This window comes from Peromyscus californicus, unplaced genomic scaffold (assembly GCF_007827085.1).
Source record: "Peromyscus californicus insignis strain IS unplaced genomic scaffold, ASM782708v3 Scaffold_7__1_contigs__length_154581171, whole genome shotgun sequence".
Lineage (NCBI taxonomy): Eukaryota > Metazoa > Chordata > Mammalia > Rodentia > Cricetidae > Peromyscus > Peromyscus californicus.
In genome coordinates, this window is record NW_026294595.1 from 48,837,959 (window position 1) to 48,861,488 (window position 23,530).

General features: G+C 46.3%; 1 long non-coding RNA gene across 7 annotated transcripts in view; it reads left to right on the top strand.

Annotated features, from left to right (window-relative positions):
• The window catches only part of LOC128101485 (uncharacterized), a 53,868-nt gene extending 32,334 nt beyond the window's left edge, over nt 1-21,534 (top strand). Inside the window, exons 2-7 of one of the 7 annotated variants that reach the window (XR_008215114.1) lie at nt 4,371-4,712; nt 8,881-8,963; nt 13,496-15,152; nt 17,425-17,633; nt 19,002-19,128; nt 19,740-21,534. This is a non-coding gene — a long non-coding RNA (uncharacterized LOC128101485). The other 6 variants (XR_008215113.1, XR_008215110.1, XR_008215109.1 and 3 more) reach the window with 6 other exon arrangements.
• Nucleotides 21,535-23,530: the final 1,996 nt, after the last annotated feature.

Here is a 23,530-nt window from a genome sequence, read left to right on the forward strand (position 1 = left end):
AGGAGCTTTGGTCTTCTAGGGAAGAATTTACGGAGGCAGCAAAACGGTATCATGGCAGTTTTCCTAATTAGCTTGCTGTCTTTGGTGATGCAATTCTTTTATGAGTGACAGTCCTCAGTGCCTCTTGTTTAGCCAGTTTCAATCCATTTCCAAAGTCCCAGTTAAGAGTTAAGCTTGTCCTGCACCTAAAATAAAACCCTTTTACTGAGTGTGGATCCCACATCCATTTCCCCTCCTTTAGAGTGGTACTCTGGAGGCTGGAGAGATGGCTCAGTGGTTAAGAGCACCAACTGCTCTCTCAGAGGACCTGGGTTCAATTCCCAACACCTACACTGTAGCTCACAATTTTCTGTAACTTCAGTTTCAGGGGATCCAACACCCCCATACAGACATCCATGTAGGTAAAACACCAACACACATAAAACCAGAATAAATAAATTAAAAAGAAGAGTGGTACTCTGATTTCTTTGTGGGGAACCGTACACTTCATGAAGAGCTGTTTCACTCCTGGTGTCCTGGTGTTGGAATGAAACGTTCTACTCCTCCCAGAGATAACCAGGGCCATCATCATATTTCCTGGCCTTTCTGATTGGTTCCTAGGTGGGCATGTGACCTAAGCTGGGCTGGTCTGAATAATTCTCACAACTGTGGGAAAGATTTTTAGTCCATGCTAAAGCTGGAAGCTTTGTCAATAACTTCTTTATTGTCCTTTAGGTGAATTTAGGCCTTGTTTTATTTCTTTGTTTTTGAGACAAGATCTCATGTAGCCCAGGATAGATTGCATGCTCTATTTAGCTGAGATTGGCCTAAAACTCCTGATTCTTCCATCTCTACCTCCCAAGTGCTAAGATTACAAGGATTTGCCAGGCTCATCTTAGGTCTTGTTTGATATCATTGTAAAACAAAATTACTTGAGATGAAGCACTCAACTTTTATATTTTCTGTCCCATCCCCACTCCCTGTATTTGTTCCTAAGATGGTAGAAATAGGGACTAGGGAGACGACTCAGCAGTTTAGAATACGGCCTGCTCTTCCAGAGGGCCTGGGTTCAATTCCCAGCACCCACATGGTAGATCACAGTCAGGGGATCTGACGACCTCTTCTGGCCTCACCAGGCACACATGTGGAGCACAGGCATACATACAGGGAAAACACCCATACACATTAAAAAAGATGGGATAGATATTGTTTTAGTCTCAAGTCAATTGCCATGAAAAATGACCCAAAACTCTTCAGCCTCAGAGTGGACTTCATTCATCAGAAGGATGGGAAGGAAGAAAGGAACAGCACATGAGAAGTGTGTTACGACCACACTGCTTTGGGAAAACTCTGCTTCTGCTCACAGTCTTTGCTCAGAACTCAGTGTGAGAGGCTCACTGCATGAGAGGTGCTTGACTGCGGTCCCCAGAGGAAAAGAAGCTATACTTAAGATCCAGGACTTAAGTGCTGGGTGGTGGTGGCGCATGTCTTTAATCCCAGCACTTGGGAGGCAGAGACAGGCAGATCTCTGTGAGTTCAAGGCCAGCCTGGGCTACAAATTGAGTTCCAAGACAGCCAGGGCTACACACAGAAGAACCCTGTCTCGAAAAACCAAAATAAATAAATAAACAAACAAACAAATAAATAGATAAATAAATAAATAAATAAATAAATGATTCAAGATTTAAAATCAGAGTTCCTTGTTGTTGATTTTCATTCAGCCAAATCCTGCTGTATTTCTATTTCCTTTTTTTTTTTAAATTAAGTAATAGAATTAAAGACATCTTAAAAGAAGGGAAAGGCACTTCTGAGGGGGAAGTGGCTAGTGAGCTGGAAAAGGAAGCTAGAAAGTACCAGACAGAGCAGGGGGCGTTTCTCCTTTCTGCCTGCCTCTCCAAACCCCCCCCCCCCCCCCCCCCCCCCCCCCCCCCCCCCGCCCCGTCTAGGTACACCTACACCCGAGGCCTCTACACAGCTTTTCCTTTCTCTTCTGCTCGGCTCCCTGCCCACCCTCTCCTCTGGACTCCGGCAGCCTCTGTTGTCAGCAACCAGGGCGCCCTCTGCCCTGACTCCTCCACAGAGCCCCTCATGCAAACGATCCACCTTCTTGCTCTGTACACTGGACTTCGTGCCTCACGTGAGAAAGAGACCGCGCAGGAGGTGCTGCCACAGCAGGAATGTGGGCGGAAGTCAGCGGCCTTCCCCACAGTTCAGAGTTATGTAACAGTGAAGACCTACTGACTTGAAATCAGTTCAGATCAGAGGGCTGGAACTGGCGTGAGATTAGCCAGGACCAATGACTAAAGCTATGTACTCATGAGCTGGAGCTTCAAACAAATAGAGATAAAATGGGAATCCGGGGAAAAATGAAACTAAGCTTGATAACAAGGAGGGTGAGCTTCTTCTCTGGGGCCAGATGTAAGGATGAGGATATAATGACATTAACGTGAGTCCAGGTCTCGTATGCAACTTTAAATGCAACTAAGGAAAGGTCCTTCCCCCGCTTATTCTAATTTCAAAGCTTACTAACTCACACCAATATTATATCTTCTTTAAAGCCCCTGTCCTCTTTCTCGTCTTCATTCTAACCCACCCCGGGTATTTGAGAGCCTCATTCATTTGTACCAAGTGTTTGGTATTGACAGTGAGATGAACCCTGTAACTATTTCACCATGATTTTTGACATGGTGGAGTGTTTGCCCGGACTTAGCCTGAATGGTGAACACACACACACACACACACACACACACACACACACACACACACACGCACAGTTGACAGAAAGGATAAATAAATACCTTTAGGTCAGATAACTGAGATCTCAAAGGTAGTCAGTTCTTCAATTATGCTAAAAAATGACACAAATCAATTTTTCAAAGGAGACTCCAAAGATCAGAGAATAAAGGCGAGAAGGAAGCTGTGTGAAGCTAGGCTTGGAAGGGATGCGGACCTCACAGCATGTGGCTGGGAGAGGTTTGTGAGAGCAAGAGATGTGGAGATGTGGGCACAGTGGAGAGGTGCCGTGAAGGCGAGGGACATGAAGATGTGGCATCCTGGAGCTTCTGCTTTTGACCGAGGATTCGGTGTCTTTCCTGCACTCTGACTTGGGACAGGGACCTGGTATCGCATGTGTGCGTGAGGTACAGGTCTGATGCTTTTGTTTCTCAGCTCTTAAGGGGAAAGGTTTGAATTATAAGGCAAGCTTGCCTGATCGAAACCTAGTGCAAAGAATGGGAAAAACCCGGTTGCTTTCAAAAAACAGATGAATCCCTAGGAAGCTGGGATGTGGTGTGAAGGCTCCACATAGTCGATTTGGGATCTAGCTGTGTAGACCTGGGTGGACAGAGACCGGGACAGCGCCAGAAGGCTGATCAGTTTGTCCGCACAGGGGCCCAGGCTGAGACAGCAGCTGCAATCCGGAGGTGCTGTTTACTGGACTCTGAGCTCAGCTCGCACAGGGCTGTCTCAGCACCTGACAGTTTCCTCCAGTAAGCGCTCCAAGCCAGATGTCCACAGGGTGCTCCCTTTTCTAGTTTGCGTAAAGATACCAAGTGAGTGCATTGTGGGCAGAAAAGAAAGGAAAGGCAAAAAGTGTCCCCAAACGAATGACAGACCCAGGTGCTAAGGCTTGCCTACCCGGTCTAAAATGTTTCACCTGCCATTCCTTGGGGATTTGACATCCAAATACCAAAGTAGGTTTAGCTGGTAGCAGGTGAAACAAGCAAAGGATGTTTACTTAGTGAGGGAACAATGTTGCTGTGGCCAAACAAAGCGTTGTGAAAGCCGAGGTTCTCAACCTGTGGGTCTTGACTCCTTTTGGGAGGGGTGTCAAAAGACCCTTTCATGGGGGTCACCTAAGACCGTTGGAAAACACAGATATTTACAACTCCTAATGGTAGGAAAATGACCGTTATGAAGTAGCAATGAAACTAATTTTATGGTTGGGGGTCACCACAGCATGAGGAGCTGGATTAAAGGGTCGCAGCGTTCGGAAGGCTGAGCACCACTGTCCTCATATAAGGGAGGCAGAGAAGGGGAGGTGGGCTCGGCCTGGAACTGGACCTAGTCAACTGCACAGGTTCACGCTGAGAACAAGTCTGCCTGAGAGCCCCGAGGGCACCAGAGGCCCCACACACTTCTGTCGGCTGCTGGTGCCTCATCCCCCTCCCTCCCCACGTCAGCGTTCAGATTAATCTTAACCCCAAACTTGGGAAAGACAAAGGATGACTACTAAAGAAATCACCCCACGCCGCCGAAGATGGAAAGGTAAAATTGTGCTGAAACGATCTTGCCGACGGAATAAATGTTGCAGTGGATTATTATGTTGTCTAAAAACAGTCTTTTCGAACCGTGAATGACACTCGGGAGATTTTCGGCTGTTTGCTTTGCAGAGCCTGCATTTTCATTCCGTGTGTGGAGTGATGGATTCCCTCTCTCACCGCCTCCCCTCCGCCTTCATCTCGGCAGTGGGAAATAACCTGACAGAGTGCCGCCGCCGCCACTCAAAGTTCGTGGAGACTCTGGAAAATTCCACTTCTGCAGTTGGATCTGAGTCAGTGTGTGTGTGTGTGTGTGTGTGTGTGTGTGTGTGTGTGTGTGTGTGTGTGTGTGTGTGTGAGAAAGAGAGAGAGAGAGAGAGAGAGAGAGAGAGAGAGAGAGAGAGAGAGAGCACAAGCCTGAACGGGAGCCACAAAGCACTGGCCAGCTGCCATGGAGACAGCTTCTGTGAAGAGGTATTTGTGAAGAAGAAGCAGCCAGGGGGTGGGGAAGATGCTGGAGGACAAAGCAAACTCCTTATTGACCTGCAACTTCGCCCAACAAACCTGAACATGCTCATGTACCTTTCTACACCTTCAATTTCATTTTTAATATTCCACGATAAAAATCAAATATCTATGGTGTAGTATTATTTAATCAATAATTCCTCATGTATATGAGCAATCACAGTGGAAATTCGTCCACTTTTCCACTTCTAGCCCCTAGTGTCTCTAGACCTCTTTTTTTTTTTTTCTGAGATGACCTTTCCTGCCCTACCCCATGGGGATCCCAAGATGGCCCATATACTGGCTAGTGCACAGGTGAGCCAAGTGTCCATCCTTACCACAGTATTTCATTGTTTAATATAGAGTTCTTCATTATTCATAATGTACTTATCTTGGAGATTATTCCAGAGCTTCTAAAATAGGCTTTCTTTTGCTGCCTTATTTCTAACAACTATCTGATATTCCAGTCTGTGATTGTGCCGTCCTTGGTTAAACTATTTGCGGTTCTGTGGACTGACTTTTGTGCCCTCCAGTATATTGAAGTCCTAACATGAAGTTCTTCAGAATGTGATTGTATTTAAAGACTAGGTCTTTAAAGAGGTCAAATGAGATCATTGGTATGATGCTGGGGCCCTCATAAGAACCAGTTAGGGAGTCTACAGTGCTTAGGAGCACTCCATGCTCTTGCAGAGGACGTGAGTTCAGTTCCCAGCACCGACATCTGGTACCAGACATCTGCCTATAACTCCAGCTCCTGGGGATTTGACACCATCTTCTGGCTTCCAAGGGGGCCTACACACACATCGCAGACCCACACACACACACACACACACACACACACACACACACACACACACGCACACACACAAATTTAAAAATAAAATTTAAAAAAAGAAGGAATTAGCCAGGCACAGAAGAAAGTCATAAAGAAAGGATGTCCACTTATCACCAAGAAGGAAGGTTTAGTGCACACCAATGGGAAATGAAACATCCCCAAGTTCACATGTTCACATCCAAAAACCACATAGTATACCTAGATGCCATCCACTTTCTATGAACAGATTGTGTTCAGTTTGTTCCTGCTCAGTTTGCCAAGAATACATGCCCATCTGAGAGTTGGTTTCATGAAGACACTTGTTGGTACTGGTTGTCATGGGAAGAGACACAACCCCCCTCCACACACACACACACCATGAAGATGGCAGGTCAGAGCACATACGGAAAGGCACTTGGAACTTGACCCTCCACTGGCTTCATGTCACACTGAGTCTTTCTCCGCCTCCTGACTTCACTGTATGGTGATAAAAATAACTGAGATTACTGTTGACTAGTCCATACGTGACACTGTCATTTAAAGTGAGCCCCAACTGTAAAGGGTTTCTAGCTTTCCTAAGACACGAGTGTTTGTTCTTGAGCGTCGTGAACCTTGGGAGACCACAGGGAGCTTCAGGGTTGCAGGGACTCCTGAAAAGACGCGGCGTGCTGCAGAGGGTCCTTGTGTGATCCCACTGCCCAGAAACAGCTAGTGCTGCTTTAGAAAACTGTTGTCTGGCATCGCCTCTGTGCTTCAAGTACGTTTTCTTTTCCCATGAGCAGTCAGAGGCACGCGGACACCGGCACCATTCTCATTCTGTGTTACAAGGGGTGGAAGAGGAGATGTTGAGGGGACTCGGGGCTAGGCGTCCTGACGTCTGGCCGAGGCATTTGCCTGTGATCGTCCTCTCTGCTGTGTAGCCTTGTCTTGCTGGCCAAGCTTCTTTCCATTTTTCTGCCTCTGCTTCCTGCTCACACCATTTCCTCTGCCTGGAACTTTTCCAGTTCTACTCACCCTGCAAGGCCCAGGCGGAGACGATGTCTTGGGAGCAGCCCCCCTAGTCACCCCGGTGGAAAGAGCCCTTCTCCGGCCTCTTAGGACACTGCTTACATCTACGCACGCCACCAAAGCAGTAGCCCCATAGTTCCATCTGAAACATGGCTCTGCTCTGTGTTCGCAGCCTCTGTTTGCCAGGACACAGTCCTCGGGGCCTCTCATGAGGTGTGAGCCACTGGTATGCTATTTCTCGGACTCTGGCCTTGCTTGCTGAGGCAGGTCCTTTTGTTCCCGTAAGGACACCTTCACTGTTTGAAGACTCCTCCGAGCCGCCTGTGTGTGGTCTGGACACAGTCTCCTGACTCTAGCTCTGGAGCCTTTAGGAGCTGACCTCCAGCTGGCCTCTGTATTGAGCTGAGGAGTGGCTGGCTTTCACCTCAGTGCTGTTCTCTGTCTCATGGGTTTAGAGCAGAGAGGCTCCGCTCTATTCTGCTCACAGCATTTCAAGCCCAATAGCTCTTCCTCTTTTCTTTGCTGTCCCCTTCCATCTAGAAGGCATTGGTGAGTCCCAGAGCCTATACTCTGCTTCAGGGTGCTGTCAAGGGTCCAAGTTCTTCTTGTTTGACTCTCTTTTTCCTGAGTGTGTGGGGGGAGGGAGGGTCTTTTCTAGGAGACCTCTTAGCACTAATGCTCTGCAGCAGATCTCAGCTGCAAGCATTGTACCCTTGCCCCGTAGAAACCTCCCGTGATCCTACAGTCAGGGGTGAAAAAATAACTCACAGACTGGGACTCCAGAAGACTGAAGCCTTCAGTGGCTTTCCGGGTGTTGGTTGTTGTTGTTTGCTTGTTTGTTTATTTTTTATTTTTTTAAAGATTTATTTACTTTTGCTTTATATGTATGAATGTTTTGCTTGCTTGTATGCACAGGCATCGTGTGCGTGCTCAGTGGCCACAGAGGCCAGAAGAGGGCACCAAATCCCCTAGAACTGGAGTTACAGATGGCTGTGAGCCACTATACGGGTGCTGGGAATAGAACTTGCGTCCTGTGGTTAAGAGCAGCAGGTGCTTTTAACCATTGAGCAATTTCTCCAGACCCAATTCCCCCCCAGAGACAGGGTTTTACTGTGAAGCCCTGGCTGTCCTAGAACTCTCTTGTAGATCAGGCTGGCTTCCAGCTCAGAAATCGGCCTGCCCCTGACTCCAGAGTGCTAGGATTAAAGGAATAGACCACCACTTCCTGACCCTGGTTTCATTTTTAAAGCTCAGTGTATTACTTTCATCAAATAAGATCATTCGAGTTAGACCAGTTTAGCTGGGGTGGCTCTGATGAAAATGGGGTGAGCTGGCTTCTGCACTCAGCCACCCTGTCCCAAAGTCAGCAGGGCTGAGCTTTGTCTGAGGAGGAACGTCCTGGACCTGGTCCTCCACAGCCAGTCACATCATGTACACGAATTAAAAAGGAACATTTCCCACTCAGGAGGGACACAAGTTCACTTTACATAGGCCAACACAGATCCTAGCTTAACCTGGCTGTGGATTTTTTTCTTCCTTATAGTACAGGGAATCTTAAGACTCCCCACCCCCACCCCAAACACACACACACACACACACACACACACACACACACACACACACACACACACACACACGGAAAGTATTCTCTCACTGAGCTGTACCCCCAATCATTCCTTTCCTTTAGAACTTTTTGAGTCGGGATCACATTGAGTTGCCCAGGCTAGCCTGGAACTGTAGCCCAGGCAGGCATAGAACTTACAGTCCTCCTCCTTCAGCTTGCCAAGTAGCTGGGATCGCAGGAGTGTGCCCCCCAGGCCTGGCTGCAATTTGTTTTCCTCTTTCTTTGCTCTTGGCACTTCTCTGTACTTCATCCCCAGGCTCTGTGTGATTAATATTCCTCCCGCTTCCTTCCCACACTTCCTTTTGTAGAGACTCTTTCATCCTGGCAGGCAATGGCCACAAGCATCTGAGGAGTGGTCAAGTGGGCTGGGAAATAACCAGAGGCCGGAGGCTGCTGTAGGTGATGTTAGTGTGGTCTCACCCACACTCTCCTGAGCTTTAGGTTTTCCATTCAAGCTCATGAATGCCACACCCAGGGCATTCCAGCTGAGCTCTCTGTAGCTGAGCCAGAATCTTTAGACAACTGGAGAAAAAATGTGCTGAAGAAGCAAGACCTCCATGCTGTCATCCTGTGGGACCCGCCCCAGTAGCCTCAGCGGGGGCCATCATCCCCAGGGCAGGAATGGGCAGCCCTGGGCCGTGAGCGGTGTGAGTAGACACCAAAGCTGGCTTCCTTTCTTCCTGTCCCTACAGAGTTGGGAATGACTGAAGAATGAGCCAGCATCGAGGATACAGGATGCATTTGTCAAAGTGAGAGAGGCGTGTACGATCACTTGGTATGACTTGAGATTTCTGCCTTATAAAGGAATGTCTCTCTCTGCCCTTCTGGGAGATCAGTTAAGAGATGTTCAGCTTCAGCAATTTCTCTACCAATGCTGCACATGGTAAACCCCAGACTGCTCCCATTTGCCAGGTAGGGGGAAACAAGGCTATCAAAGGAAACCAAACTGCAAACTGATACTCAGAAGCCCTCATGCTTCAGTGATTCTGAATTGTAGGATTAAATAAGGAGGCAATTCACAAGCCTTAATGAGCATAAGCCACATTTCCAAAGCAGTTTATAGTTCAAGAAGCAATTTCTCATGTCTATCAGACAGTGTTCAGTGCAGATACACTGAGCAGCTGAGGCAGAAAAGGAGTTAATGCAGGGGAGTAGGCACTTACAGCATGTCTGCAAAGGCTAGAGGAACAGGCATCAGGCTGGATCTCCAGGATGACTTCCACAACTGTATCCCAAAAATGGCTCTTGCTGAGACATTGTCCACCTCTGCCATAGTCAGAAAACTACAACCAGAAGGGTTGGCTTTAAGCCAGATATCAGTACTGCTGACTCCAGTCCCACAGGACTATTGCTGCACACATAGGATATATATATATATATATATATATATATATATATATATATATATATATATATATATATATATATATATATATATATATATATACCTTTTAACCAGTCCTCCTCCTTCTCAACTTTCTACATCGTAATTGCAAGCAGACAGATGACTGGTAAGATCCCCATGCCATCTGAAAATATAGCTGCAAGAGAGTCTAGGAATTGTAGGTTTTTAACTTTCTAATCGTTGTAGTACAGGATGTACATTGGAAAGCTGGACTAGATATCTGTTTTCTGTCTGTCATTGAAAAACTAATGTTCACAGGAAATCTGAAAACAAGGAGAGGTGATTGTCTTACTGGTCACATGAGGAAAATTGAAGTGATGATAAGGATAGAGGAGAATGACAGGGAGATGAGGGGAACCAGGGACTGTGCTTTGAGCTTGTGAAGCTGAAGAATCTTAGGGGTTGAACTAGGTGAAGGGCTGAGCAGGAAGTGTTTTCTATGGATAAGGATTAGAATGCGCGAAGATCCTACAAATAGAAGGAAGGTGATATAATCATAGAGCTGAATGAAGAAGATGTTGCTGTGAGCCAGTACAGGAGGATTCAAAGCAAACCTGAGGAGGTACAAGGGGATGGCAGACAGGCAAGCCTGAAGGTCTTGTTAGAATCTGGCCTTTGTCCTAAGAAGGATAGGAAAGTAGCCATTCATGACTCATGGTGGGGGAAAGGAGGGGTGCTTAGGGAAGGTGTGCATGGGGCTTGGTCATAGATTTCAAAGTGGCCACTGTGCTTCCTGATTGCATGATTACAGGCTTTTTTGTTTTGTTTTTGTTTTTTACTGCAGTCCACAAACATGTCACTGTCCCAACCTGTCCCTCCCTGGGTTTCGTTTTTTACATAATTCCCATGCTGGGCACATGGGTGAGGGATGGGGTCATCCATGCTGGCCTCAGGCTGGGTGGCTAGGCATAGAGAGTTTATCTGTGAGATTTTCCTCAGGGAACAGTGATTGGGCAAATAACTTACTTTGCACATCCAGAGAGCTGGAGCTGGTCTGTGGATGCATGAGGTGAAACAGTAAGACGTGGAGGCCACAGCTCACCCTGCTCTTCTTCCTTTGGCACTCCAGAAGACTTTGGCTGGGAGGGGGAGCTACTGTGGCTCCCTCTCAATGCACCCTGCTGCAGGTGGGGAGCACTGGATTGGGGCAACTGGTGCATTATATTGGATTTAGCTCTCTTAAGCAAACTCAATTGCTCAATTGGAACAATCCTTAGGCACCTCTGTTCCTCCAGCTACAGCTACCAGATAGGAGGAGAAAGGCCAGTCATTTCCATTTACATATTGGGAACTCTGAAAGAAATAAACAAGAATTCAAATCGTGTGTGTGTGTGTGTGTGTGTGTGTGTGTGTGTGTGTGTGTGTATTTTTAAAGAAATCATGTGAAAACCTAAATGATTAGTGAAGTGTAACAACAGGTGATAATCGGGCTCACAGAGACTAAGGGAAGAAAGAGATTGCCAGGGATAAGTGAGGGCAGGACAGGAGTCGGTGAAGATGAGAAGGAAGGATGTTGGTGTGGGGAAGCGGGTGTGTGGTGCAGGGCCATGTTGGTATTAATTGGTAGTTTCAGTTTGGGAAGATGCAAAAGTCCTGGAGATAGACTGTGGTGGCATTTACCCAATGGTGTAGCATACTTAATGCCACTAAGCTGCACACTCAAACATGATTAAAATGCTAAATCTGATGCAATTTACATTTTTCCCATCGTAATTTTAAGAAGGCATTAGGAACAGAGCATTGTCTCAACGAGGAGACATAAGCTTGTGACTTTTAGTTCAGATGCTGTGCATATGTGGTTACACGAAAAACAACCTGTTTCCTGAAAACACGTAGCTCACCCAGGCCAATGGGCTCCTTCCCTGTGCTTTTGTGCATCCTGAGGCTGTCTCCACAGTGTGCTGGTCAGGAAGTGAATGACTCATGGAGCCTTTATGACAGATCTGTGAATCACACACACACACACACACACACACACACACACACACACACACACACACACACACGAGGACATGTGAGTCACCCCTGCAGGCTTGTAAAACAGGCAATGATGTGATGCCAGAGAGAGATGTGCCTGGGGGCATATGAAGGGCAGCAGCCTGCTCATGACCAGTGCATTCTTGAACAGCCTCTCCCAGAGCTTAGTAATGAGCTGAAGCTGTGGCTACAGCTCCTGACCCAGCCCTGCCATGCTCTGTGTGGCCCTCTTTACGGACACCCTTACTAGCAGCTTCAGGGCAGTGACAGTAGGTAGGGAATCATATGGTGCCCACTTGGCCACTATGGGTCACACCCGCTTCAGGGCCCTCTTGCCTCCTAACATGAGGGGCACTGGATTCAGTCGCATGGAGACTTTTGTACTAACACAGTTTGCTTACCTGTCAGGCTGCCCTTACATCCTCCTTGGCATCGGGAGTCGATGTGGGAGTCACTCAACTGTGTTAACGTCTTGACTAAGAGGTGAAAACTGAGCTTAGACTTGGCTTCTCACTAGTTTTGTTAACATAGTAAGATCCATAAGCTTTGTGGTCTCAGTTCCTTCATCTTTAAAGTGAAGGAGCTGGGTTGGCATTGGTTAGCACACCTCAAACCCCAGCTCCCTGTACCCAAGACAGACACAGACCTATTACCTGCTACCTGTGGTCCCTATTCCCAGCACTCTGCCTCTGAGCCCAGGGGATCATGGTCTTTCCCAGATTCCTCACACCACCATCTGTTAACTGGGATTAAGCATCTGAAATGATTCCTACTTGCCATCTGAAACCCACAGTGTTGGTCCTCAACTCCGGCTTGTTGTATGACTTTTCCTGGTGCATCTGCTTCTGTTCACTCCAAATGGAGAAGGCAATGATGGACCAAAGAAATGACTCCATCCAAGTCCTGCTTGGTGAACCAGGGAGTTTATTAGGATCACTTAGAGGAGCATGGGTGACCTGGGCAGCTGTCTCAATGAAAAGCCCACCCATGGGTGACGGTTGCATTATTGCGGTCCCCTGCACAACTTGCAGGCAGCTATACCACTTAAGTGTCCCCTCTCCCCTGACAATTTCATATGGCTTATATAAGCTCAGAAAGGGGGCCTCCTGAGTCTCAGGAGCCTCCCTCCTCTGTCTTTGTGGAATTTTCCACCCAGAGAAAATTGCTATGTAATAGACTATACTTTACGGAGAACTTTTATAAAAACACATCTGTCCGAACAGACTGGGACTAATAATCCCTGAGGATACTGGTCCAATAACAATCACTTGGGTATCCAGCTTCACCATATTCTTTAGAAAAAGAGATCAACAGATATATGAGGACAGTGCTACTGTGCACATAATTATTCCATTTTATAAGCTACATACTGCCCCAAAGCACACGTAAAATTGAAATTGGAGTTTTGGTTTATACCTCGCGGTGATTTTTGTAAAGATGCCATATACAACAGCCCCAGCCGATGCCCGGTGGGTGGGCAATGAAATAATGTTTGAGCATTTCTGGGAGGTTATGGAATATCGCTCACAAATAGAGTCCCATGGTCTTTAAAGGAAGAGTGAGCTCATGTGTGGTTGGTTGTTTAGAACTGGTCCTTTGAGTTTTCTAATGTGAAAATTTATGCATGTGATACCTGAAATATTTTTATGAGAAAATATTAAATGCTAAGTAAAAAGAGCAAACTTAGAAAGCCCTCTCGGCTTCTCTGACTCCAGGAGTCCGTGACTGTGAGTGAAGTATGTCTGTCCATGCCCAGGAGCTTTCCATGACTCCTGGCAAACTACTTAACCTTCTGTGCCTTAGTTCCCCCATCTGCAAATGGGGGTGATAAAATTATTATAAAATTGTATTTATATCTCCATGTTTAAAATGGTGTCTGTCACTTTGACATGGTTAAACTGACAATAACTCTTTTTTTTTTTCAGGGCTGGAGATCGAACTCAGGGCTTCATGAGTGCTGGGCAAGTGTTCCACCACTGACCTGCACACTTAACCTTCCACAGTAATTCACAGAAAGATTTGTTCTCTACCAAATTCATGTTTATTATGTATATGTTAAAAAAACTCCTTTGTCTTCATTTGCATTGAATGTGGGGGCAATGTAAAAGACAATATTACCTCCACTGAAGTCAAGTGTGGGAAAGAGGCTATTTGGAAAATGTGTACATCTATTACTGACTATATTTCACATAATGAATGGTGGACTCTGGGACCCAAGTCTGGAAACTTTAAATCCCTTTCTATGCCTCAGTTTCTCTTCCAGAAAGCTAGGTCTCATATTATCCTTTAGACAGGAGGTGTTAAGTAGAATTGTGTGGGAAGTGTTCACCCGATCATGGGTGGGCAGCAGGTGACATCTCAAATGTTAACCTCGTGGGTGAAAAGCTTAAGATCATGACCTTGTCTCCAGCCTCTCTCCTGACTGCTGAGGGAAGGTAGGAGAAAGAGAGAGAGTTGGCATCTTGCCTCTAGAAGAATTTTGATTAAGGATAAACATATTCCAAGATGCCATGAAGTTGAAGTCACATGAATGCTAAGTGATTTCTTGGCATCAAAAAAATCAATCTCTTTTTTGTCAGTCCTAAAGAAATAAACACTTTCCTCTTCTTCGATACCAGAAATAGCCAGAGAGGCTTCAGCTATTACAGCAAAAGCTTTTAAAATAATTACTTCTAGAATACGATAATATTAATGATTAGCTTTGTGTAAAAATTGAAAAGATAAGTAGTTAAATACTGGGAATAATAAACCTGGAAGTGTCACTGTGTGATAAGTTTGCCCTTTAAAAGTATCATTTTTCAGTTTTTTTTTCTCACGGTGAATTGTTCAGGAAAAGTTAAATTCTTCACTAAATAATCCGTTTTCTATGATTAAGGTGACTTCTTGAAATGATGTCTGATTTTCATAACCTACTGTCAGAACAGTTGAGATCAAGATGTTTAAAGAGTCCTTTTGAGATTGGTTGGTTGAGATGTGCTGCATGTGCTGGGCACTGTGTATACACAGTCTTATTAACTGATGCACAATTAGCTCTGTGGGGTGGTTATGCCACTCTGTTTTAGAGATGAAGAAACTGAGGCTTAAAGAGGTTAAACTGGGGCTGGGGAGATGGCTCAGTGAGTACCTGCTGCTCCAATATGAGGACCTGAGTTTGATCCCCAGAGCCCATGGGAAACAATGGGTGTGGAGACAGGAGTCCATAACTAGTTCTGGGGAGGTGGAGACAGGAAGATTCCTGGAGCTCGTTGGCCAGCCAGGCCAGCCTAATCAGTGACTTCCGGGTTCAGTGAAATAGCCTGTCTCAAAAAAACAAAACACCAACGTTGACCAGTGTGCATGCGTGCATACACATGTGAGTGGACACACACACACACATGCACTCATTCACAAGTGCAGTTTAAGTTATTGGTCAATAAAATTCAATACAAAAGTAAAAAAACCTGAGATTCAAGGTCCCTTTGCCTATTTAGGAGCCCAAGTTTCTGGCAAGTTGTCCCACGGACCAGAAGTGTGTTATAATGAGACTAATTACTGTAGGGGTCAGGATTTAATCACCAGTCAAAAAGCCCTGGATCATCAGAGGTATGTGTAGCTTGAGTGCGCATGTGTAAAACCGTGAAGGCCGCTCGGGGTGGGAGGATGGGGATCGATTGGAAAAAGCCGGCTCTCCAGGTCAGACGCCTTTGCCTGGGCCCAGATCAGCTGGCAGAGGGTAGAGGCAGCTGGCAGTCCTGTCCCTCCCTGCCCTCGCCCCCTCCTCCGGAGCAAACAAACAGAGCTGGCCATGGCCGCCGAGAGGGCTCTGGAAAGCGCACTCCCGGTCGGTTGGGAGTGTGGGTTTTATAATTAAATTAAGGAAAAAGGAAGCTACAAGAAAATGCCTAGTGACTCAGAATTAAAGTCCTACCTGACTACTCTTTACTACTGCAGTGATAAAATAAATGGCAGGGAGTTTTAAACAGCAAAGACCAGACCTTGGCTTGTCTTTCTATGGGCAGTTGTTAGGTAACAAATGAAAAGCTGGCACGAGTATTACCTCTCTTTCCACACACATGTACACACAGGAAGGTTAACTGTCCACCTGTTAAGATCCCACCCCTTCAGTCTACGCCTCCCCAAAGCAGTCAGTCTGCAGCTGTGTCTCACAAAGGGCACATCTGGGAGGGGGTTTGTTTTGTTGATTTTTTGAGACAGGGTTTCTCTGTGCTGCTCTGGCTGTCCTAGAACTCACTCTGTAGACCAGGCTGGCCTTGAACTCAGAGATCTGCCTGCTTCTGCCTCCTGAGTGCTGGGATTAAAGGTGTGTGCCATCACTGCCTGGGACATCTAGGAGTTTTAACATTGATCACAAATACAACTCCAGTTTCCAATAGTCTACATTGCAATTTCTCAATCCTCTTAGTAATTCCGTTTATTTATTTGCTTGAGACAAGGTCTCTTTGGAACTCACTGTGTAAACAAGGCTGGCCTCAGATTCCCGAGTTCAGGGATGAAAGATAATCATCACCACACCTGGCTATTCATTCATTTATTTTTGAGACTATCTCACAATGTAGCCTCGGATGACTTTGAATTCCTGATCCTCCTGCCTCAGCCTTCTGAATGCTGGAGTAATTACAGGATATCACCACCATACCTTAGCTTAATGATGCAGCTTAATTAAAAATTAATTTCCGATCCAGGCTCCAGCCAAGTTTCATGCACTGCAGCTTCTCTTAGGCCTGTTTAGCTTCCCATAATCTGAAGCAATCCTTCCATACTTTTTTCCCCCCACTGATATTTGTGGAGTGTCCAAGTGAGAGATACTCCAGTTTGAATTCTCCTGATCCTGCCATGAAACAACCCAGTTAAGAGACTCGAGTGACCTGCTGGGATTCTTAGAATGTATGTATGATCCATAAGTGTATGCAAACATACATATAGCAGTATAGTTTATGGCTGTAAAAGCCTTAGAATTACCTGATTAGAGCCAGGTGTACTGGTGCCCGCCTTTAATCCCAGTACTTGGGAGGCAGAGGCAGGCGGATGTCTGTGAGGTCAGCCGGGTCTACGTATACACATTGAGTTCCAGGACAGCCAGTTACATATTGAGACCCTGTCTTGAAAGCACCATCAAACAAGCAAACACAAGAATTAAAGGATTAGGAAATTAAGTTGTTTTTTTTTTAAATTAAAAAGTTTTTAGGGGGCTGGAGAGATGACTTAGTGGTTAAGAGCACTGGCTGTTCTTCCAGAGGACCTGAGTTCCATTCCCAGCACCCACATGGCAGCTCACAACTGTCTATAACTTCAGTTCCAGGGGATCTGACACCTTCATACAGACACACATACAGGCAAAACACAAATGCATATCAAATAAAAATAAATCAATTATAAAAAATAAAATAAAGTAAGAAGGCTTTTATTTTGTATGCATGGGTGCTTGCGTGAGTTACTGGGTTACAGAGGTTTTGAGCTACTGTGTGTGTGTTGGGAAACCAAGCCGGGTCCTCTCGAGGAGCAGCCGGTACTCTTAAGCACTGAGCCACCTCCCAGCCCCTAGATGGTTTTTCTTTGTTTGGTTTGGTTTTTCTTGACTGGGTTTCTCTGCATAGCCCTGGCTGTCCTGAAACTAGCTCTGTAGACCAGGCTGGCCTCCAACTCACAGAGATCCTCCTGCCTCAGCCTCCTGAGTGCTGGGATCAAAGGTGTGAACCACCACCACCCGGCTCCTAAATGTTTTGTTTTAAAGTAGGAAATATCCAACTTCCTCTGCTTCTTTCCCTTTGCCTGAGGGACATGAAGGATAGGTTTTGTGTTTCTGTCCTGAAAACATTTTTTTCTTTTCTTTTTTTTTTTTAAACAATAATGCCAGTCTGCCTGTCCCTACTCCAAGGAGTGGCCGGTGAAAGGCACTTTGTCCTCTGTGGTTCAGTGAGGGCAAACTCCTAGGCTTCGGAGTGTCTTTCAGTTCCCTGGGCTGGACACGCTCATCTCCACCCTGCTGCTTTCTTGGCTGGCCTCTGTAAGAGCCTCCTTGGGCTTGCATAAGACTCGGCCTTACAATGATTAACACCGACCAAGGTCAGTATACAAGGAGCGGCTGCCACCCAGCCACCTAATCAAATGTTTCCTTTATTGGGTTGATTGGGGGAAATTGGTGGCTGATTAACTCTGGAAAGCTTTTAACAAGTTCCAATTTTGTAATCTGAGGCTGGACTCAGGAATGAAGCCTTCTGCTAAAGATGAAGGTTAAGACAACCCCCTACTTAAAGTCTAGCATTTAAAAATTTCATATAACAGACAATCTGTCATTTGGGGATGTCTAATCTATTCTTGATGATGTCCAGTTATCACTACTATTTAATTGCAAAATGTCACCACTGGCCATCCTCCTTTCTCCACTCAGAGCTTGTTATTCACAAATCTGCTTTCTGTCTCTATAGATCTGCCCATTTGGAAGTTTCATGAAATCACCCAACATATGGGTGGCTTTTGTGGCTTCTTTCACTTAGCATGAACTTTTTTTTTTTTTTTTTCAAGACAGGGTTTCTCTGTGTAGCTTTGGTGTCTGTCCTGGATCTCTGTAGACCAGGCTGGCCTCAAACTCACAGAGATCTGCCTGGCTCTGCCTCCCGAGTGCTGGGATTAAAGGCGTGTGCCACCACCGCCCAGCTAGCATGAACTTTTATAACATTAAAAATATATTAATTATTGTGTGTGTGTGTGTGTGTGTGTGTGCATGTGTGTATGGTGTGTGTGTGTGTGTATGTATGATGTATGTGGTGTATGGTGTGTGTGTATGGTGTGTGTATGTATATATGATGTATGTGGTGTATGATGTGTGTGTATGGTGTGTGTGTGTGGTGTGTGTGTATGTGTGTATGGTTTGTGTGTATGGTTTGTGTGTATGGTATGTGTGTATGGTATGTGTATATATGATGTATGTGGTGTATGGTGTGTGTGTGTGTGGTGTGTGTGTGTATGGTGTGTGTATATATGATGTATGTGGTGTGTGTGTGTGGTGTGTGTGTGTATGGTGTGTGTATGTGGTGTGTGTGTGTGTATGGTGTGTGTGTGTAGGTTAGAGGACAGTTCTGTGAAGTCTATTCTCTCCTTCCACCTTCATGCGAATTCCCTTCTGGGGCTGAACTTAGGTAGTCAGACTTACTTACGCATCTGGCCCCTTAGCACAGTCCTTCTGAGATTTACCCATGACATTTGCTGGATTGAGCCTCACTGCCTTTTATGGTGGGATAATACTCAATCTATGAGTAATCACAATAAAAATCCGCGTATCAGTGGAATGCTTGTTTTCAAAATGAGCTGTAAACCTTGGATGAAGGGAGGGAGCCTCCTGCATGGAATTTTTAAAAACTGCAACAATCAAACTGCATATCAGCGATTTCTTTCCACCCACAGTTTACCATGCTAAATAAATTGTTCCATCAGGTCCCTGGCAATGGCATGTTCGAAGCTGAAAAGCAGAATGACGTCTTGACTGGAAAATGGAGTCTCTAAGGAGTGTGACAACGATCTTCTCACGACACCCACCCTCCTCCACAGCCCCTCCTGAGTGGTAAGCCCCAGAGCTCCAAGCCACCTGAGTGAGCCAGTCTCAAGGAAGAGGGACCAGTGATGCCACATCCACAGGGCAGCCTAGGGATGGGCAATCAGGCTCCACCACCCAGAGAGCTGCATCCCTGAACTTCTGATGTGCTTATTGCCTGCAAAGCCCCAGGAGATTCCTTCTCTTTGAACAAATAATTCAGGATTGCTGCCATCAATAGGGCTCTGCCCGCTGCTTGCTTCAGCCTGACTGTGTGTATGTGTGTGTCTGTAATCACCTAGACAGGGATTAGCAAGAAACTATTTAAGAATTCATTTGATGGTTAATGATGGAAAATCCCAGGATTTAAAAGGAGCAGAGTCGGGCTGGGGGATGGGGAGAGTCTGACTGGTTTTCCAGAGAGATGTAAAATCCTTCACCTTCCCTATAATTACGGTCTCAGCCTTACTGGGGGGCAGGGAGAGAAGTCGACGCTCTGAGTGCAGGAAGGTAATGTCACCTCGCTGATCCCTTGGTGACACCGGGCATTGTTTAAGCAAAGAAATCTGATGACAAATAGCCAATTTCCCTTCCCCCTTCCCAAGCCTGTCTCAGGCTTTTCCATCCTCGGCACTTTGCAGACCTCAACAAGAAAGGCTGCGGCCAGCCCGGCAGTGGAGATGAGTTCAGGAACGGGGACACCGCAGATGAGAGGGGCTTCCAGGTTGTCTTCCAGATTTCCCCTCTCGTGAATCCAGATGGTCATAGAGTGTCTTCCCAACAAGCTCCCTTACCACTCCTTTTCATTTGTCCACACTCCCTTTCTCTGTTTTTCTTCTGATTCCTCTCAAAAGCCTGGCAGCTGTCTCCTCATGGCCAAGGCACTTGCCAGTGGGTTATGCTTTCTTCTTTCAGCATGGACCCTGGCTGCTTCTACCAACCATCTTCCTAAGGCCTCTGTCAAGGCCAGCCGGAGGAGGAAGGGGGTAGCATCTTGCTCTGAAGGTTCTGGCGCAGTCTAACAATCAGCACATGTTTTTGAGACCTACATGAGGATATGGGTGTGTTGGGGAGGGATCAAGTGTTTGGCCTATCCCAGGGGATATTAGTCACCCAAATTATGTCTCAGGACTGAAAAAAATGTTAGACAAGTTCATACACGGGGAGTAGCCGTCAGACTGGCCACTCCTTGTTGAACCTTGAGGTTTGGAATTCTGATTTGCCTTCTTTTACTTCCCTGAATTGAATAAAGCCTTCAAGAAGCGTGCTGGGAACTTTTGGGAATACAATTTCCTTAGTGAGGAAGCATAACAATGACATACATATACATTGTATGTAAATGTCACCATGGAATCCATTATTTTGTACGACAATTTAAACAAACTAATAAAAAGTAAGATTGATTTTAAAAAGAAAAGAGAGAATGGAGAGTACAGTAGGTAGGCACGGTTGAAGCAGGTGTGAACCCACCCCTCCCTCGCATCATCTCCCCACCATCTGAAGGTGGACCGCTGAGCGGGTCCCTATGCTCAGGACAGACTGAAAAACTGCAGGGGAAAGAAAACAAAATCAAGGAGACCGAAGGAGTTGGTAGCGGGATGGGGTGGGGTGGGGAGACACACTCCAGGATGAACCCCAGTTTTTGAACAGTCCTATCTGTTAGTGGAACAAGTCATTGCACTGGTTAGAGTCTGCAGGGTAAGTCAGAGGCACCCGACCGTCCAGGAAAGGCTGGGGTTGCTAGATCATCACCACGTTCCAGAAGTCAAGGGAGGACCTCCTTGAATGCTCAAGAGGCAGAAACAGGGGGATCCCTGGAGTTCTCTGGCTAACCAGTCTAGCTGAATCCTGAGCTCCACCGACAGATGTGTTTGGGGAAAAAAAAAAAAAGGACAAAGTGATCCGAGGAAGATACTGCCTTGACCTCTAGCCTACACACACACATGCACACACCCACGCTCTCTAACACACACACACACACACACACTAGCAAAACTACCAAGAGAGCAATTTTTAAATGTTCCAACACATACAAAGAAAATGCTAATCACTTCAAAATATAAACCTATGTCCAAACATCACATCGCACCCGACAAATATGTACAATTATTTTCTGTGAATTAAACCTCATATGAAAAATGTCTGGAAGGTTTCCATGACGTTTCACATCTTAAATCAGTAAGGAACATGAAACAAAGTATAAGGACACATGTATGAAGGAAAATGCCATAGTGACACTCCTTACTGTGGGTGCTAACTTTAAATATTGATTTAAAAATAAAATGAGGGCCGGGCGGTGGTGGCGCACGCCTTTAATCCCAGCACTCGGGAGGCAGAGCCAGGCGGATCTCTGTGAGTTCGAGGCCAGCCTGGTCTCCAAAGCGAGTTCCAGGAAAGGCGCAAAGCTACACAGAGAAACCCTGTCTCGAAAAACCAAAAAAAAATAAATAAATAAATAAAAAATAAATAAATAAATAAAATGAAATAGAGCAAGACGAAAGAAAAACGCCTTTCTGAGGGGTCTCTGGCAGGTGGTTCAGTGGAAGAGGTCCTCAGTTCTGTCTCCTTGTGGAGACTTGGAAGCTGTAACTGTCTTGTTTTCCTGGCAGCAGGAGAGCCCTTGGCAGGAACAGCCTTCTGCAAGCAGCCCCTCCCTCTCCACGGTGTGTGTGTGTGTGTGTGTGGGGGGGGGTGTTGTCACTACCCAATGCCCCGAGACTGGCTGCTGCTGCTTCTGTCCTAACGGGTCAGATTCCCCCAGAGCAGGCCGGCCTGAGAAGCAAGGCTGGTGGCCGGCCTGACTGTAGGAACCTGTTCTGTGGGTCACGGTTAGCCCCAGACTGATCTCTCTCAGGGCAGGCTGACCCCGTGGACCTGTCCAGCCAAAGGTCACCCCTGTGCCTCCAAATACAGCAGCTGTAGCCCCCCCCCCCCCCCCCCCCAGAGAACGCTAGCTCAGGCTGTTCTTTGGTGGTTGAGTCGGGTGTTTCCACTGCTTTGTGCCGATCCTACACCCACCCAGCCTTCCTATTCTCAGGTTTTTAAGAAGAAAACAACCGGTAAAAAAAAAAAAAGAAAAGAAAAGAAAGAAAGGAAGGAAGGAAGGAAGGAAGGAAGGAAGGAAGGAAGGAAGGAAGGAAGAGAAAGAAAGAGAAAGAAAGAAAGAAAGAAAGAAAGAAAGAAAGAAAGAAAGAAAGAAAGAAAGAAAGAAAGAAAGAAAGAAAGAAAGAAAGAAAGAAAGAAAGAAAGAAAGGAAAAAGGCAGTTTGCAGTTTGACTGATGCAGAATTCTAAAAATGACAGAAAAACAAACCAACCACCCGGTTATGGGGTAAGAGCTGTGTCGCACAGACACATTCAGGCTCTAGGGGTGAATCCACATTTACATGGTGGGTGACTGCTTTAACGTCACAAAAACCGGAGGAGGCTCCCTTTCACCTTGTTGCCAGAGGAGCCGGGAGGGCCCGCAGAGTCGGGCGCTTTCACTCATGGCTAAGCATCCTGCTGCGGCTTCCCTCTCTCTCCCGCTCAGGCCTGCCCCGCCCCCACCTCAAAGCCGTCGGAGGTCTTTGTATCAGCCGAGAAAGGAGGGGCTGGAATTACATTGTGTGGGAGGTCAGCAAAGACGAGAGAGGAAACCCAGGGGACAGAATTTTCCTAAGTGACTTTGCAGGTTCTTGACAGCCCCTGCCCCTACCGGGTCTCCCATCCACATTTCACTGTGACAGTACAGTAACCACAGAATCCAAGCACCTTACACTGGGGTCGGGGATGCCGCTCAATGGTAAAGGGCTTGCCCAGCCTGTGGGAGGCCCCGGGCTGGATCATCTTTGTTCTTGGTGGGGAGGAGTGACCTTACAGGTTATACCCAGGGCTTCCCTTCCCCCATTCGCTCAACTGAACATTCCGTTGGGAAGAGACCATCTCCAATCTCCAGAATGGATGAGAAGATCTTGTCTCAGATTTAAATTTAAAGGGCAGCAAAGAAAACTGCTCCTGAACTTACAGACTGCCGCCTGAATGTGCTCTCTTTCGGTGCTGGCTACATTTCAGCCAAGCATACACTGCTTGAGTATCTGCTGGGGGTGCACTCGTGAGCCAGAGTTGTCACCCAGAGCGCTCGTCTCCAGACTTTAGTCACTGTACATTCACATAGGAGCGAAATTGAGTTGCACTACCCATTCTTATGTATTGATAAATTATATCATGTATTGCTATAGTGTATATATATATATATATATATATATGAAATTATGTGCATCATCACACATATGAGATTAATCCAGATAAGTTTTTTTTTTTTTTTGGTTTTTCGAGACAGGGTTTCTCTGTGTAGCTTTGCGCCTTTCCTGGAACTCGCTTTGGAGACCAGGCTGGCCTCGAACTCACAGAGATCCGCCTGGCTCTGCCTCCCGAGTGCTGGGATTAAAGGC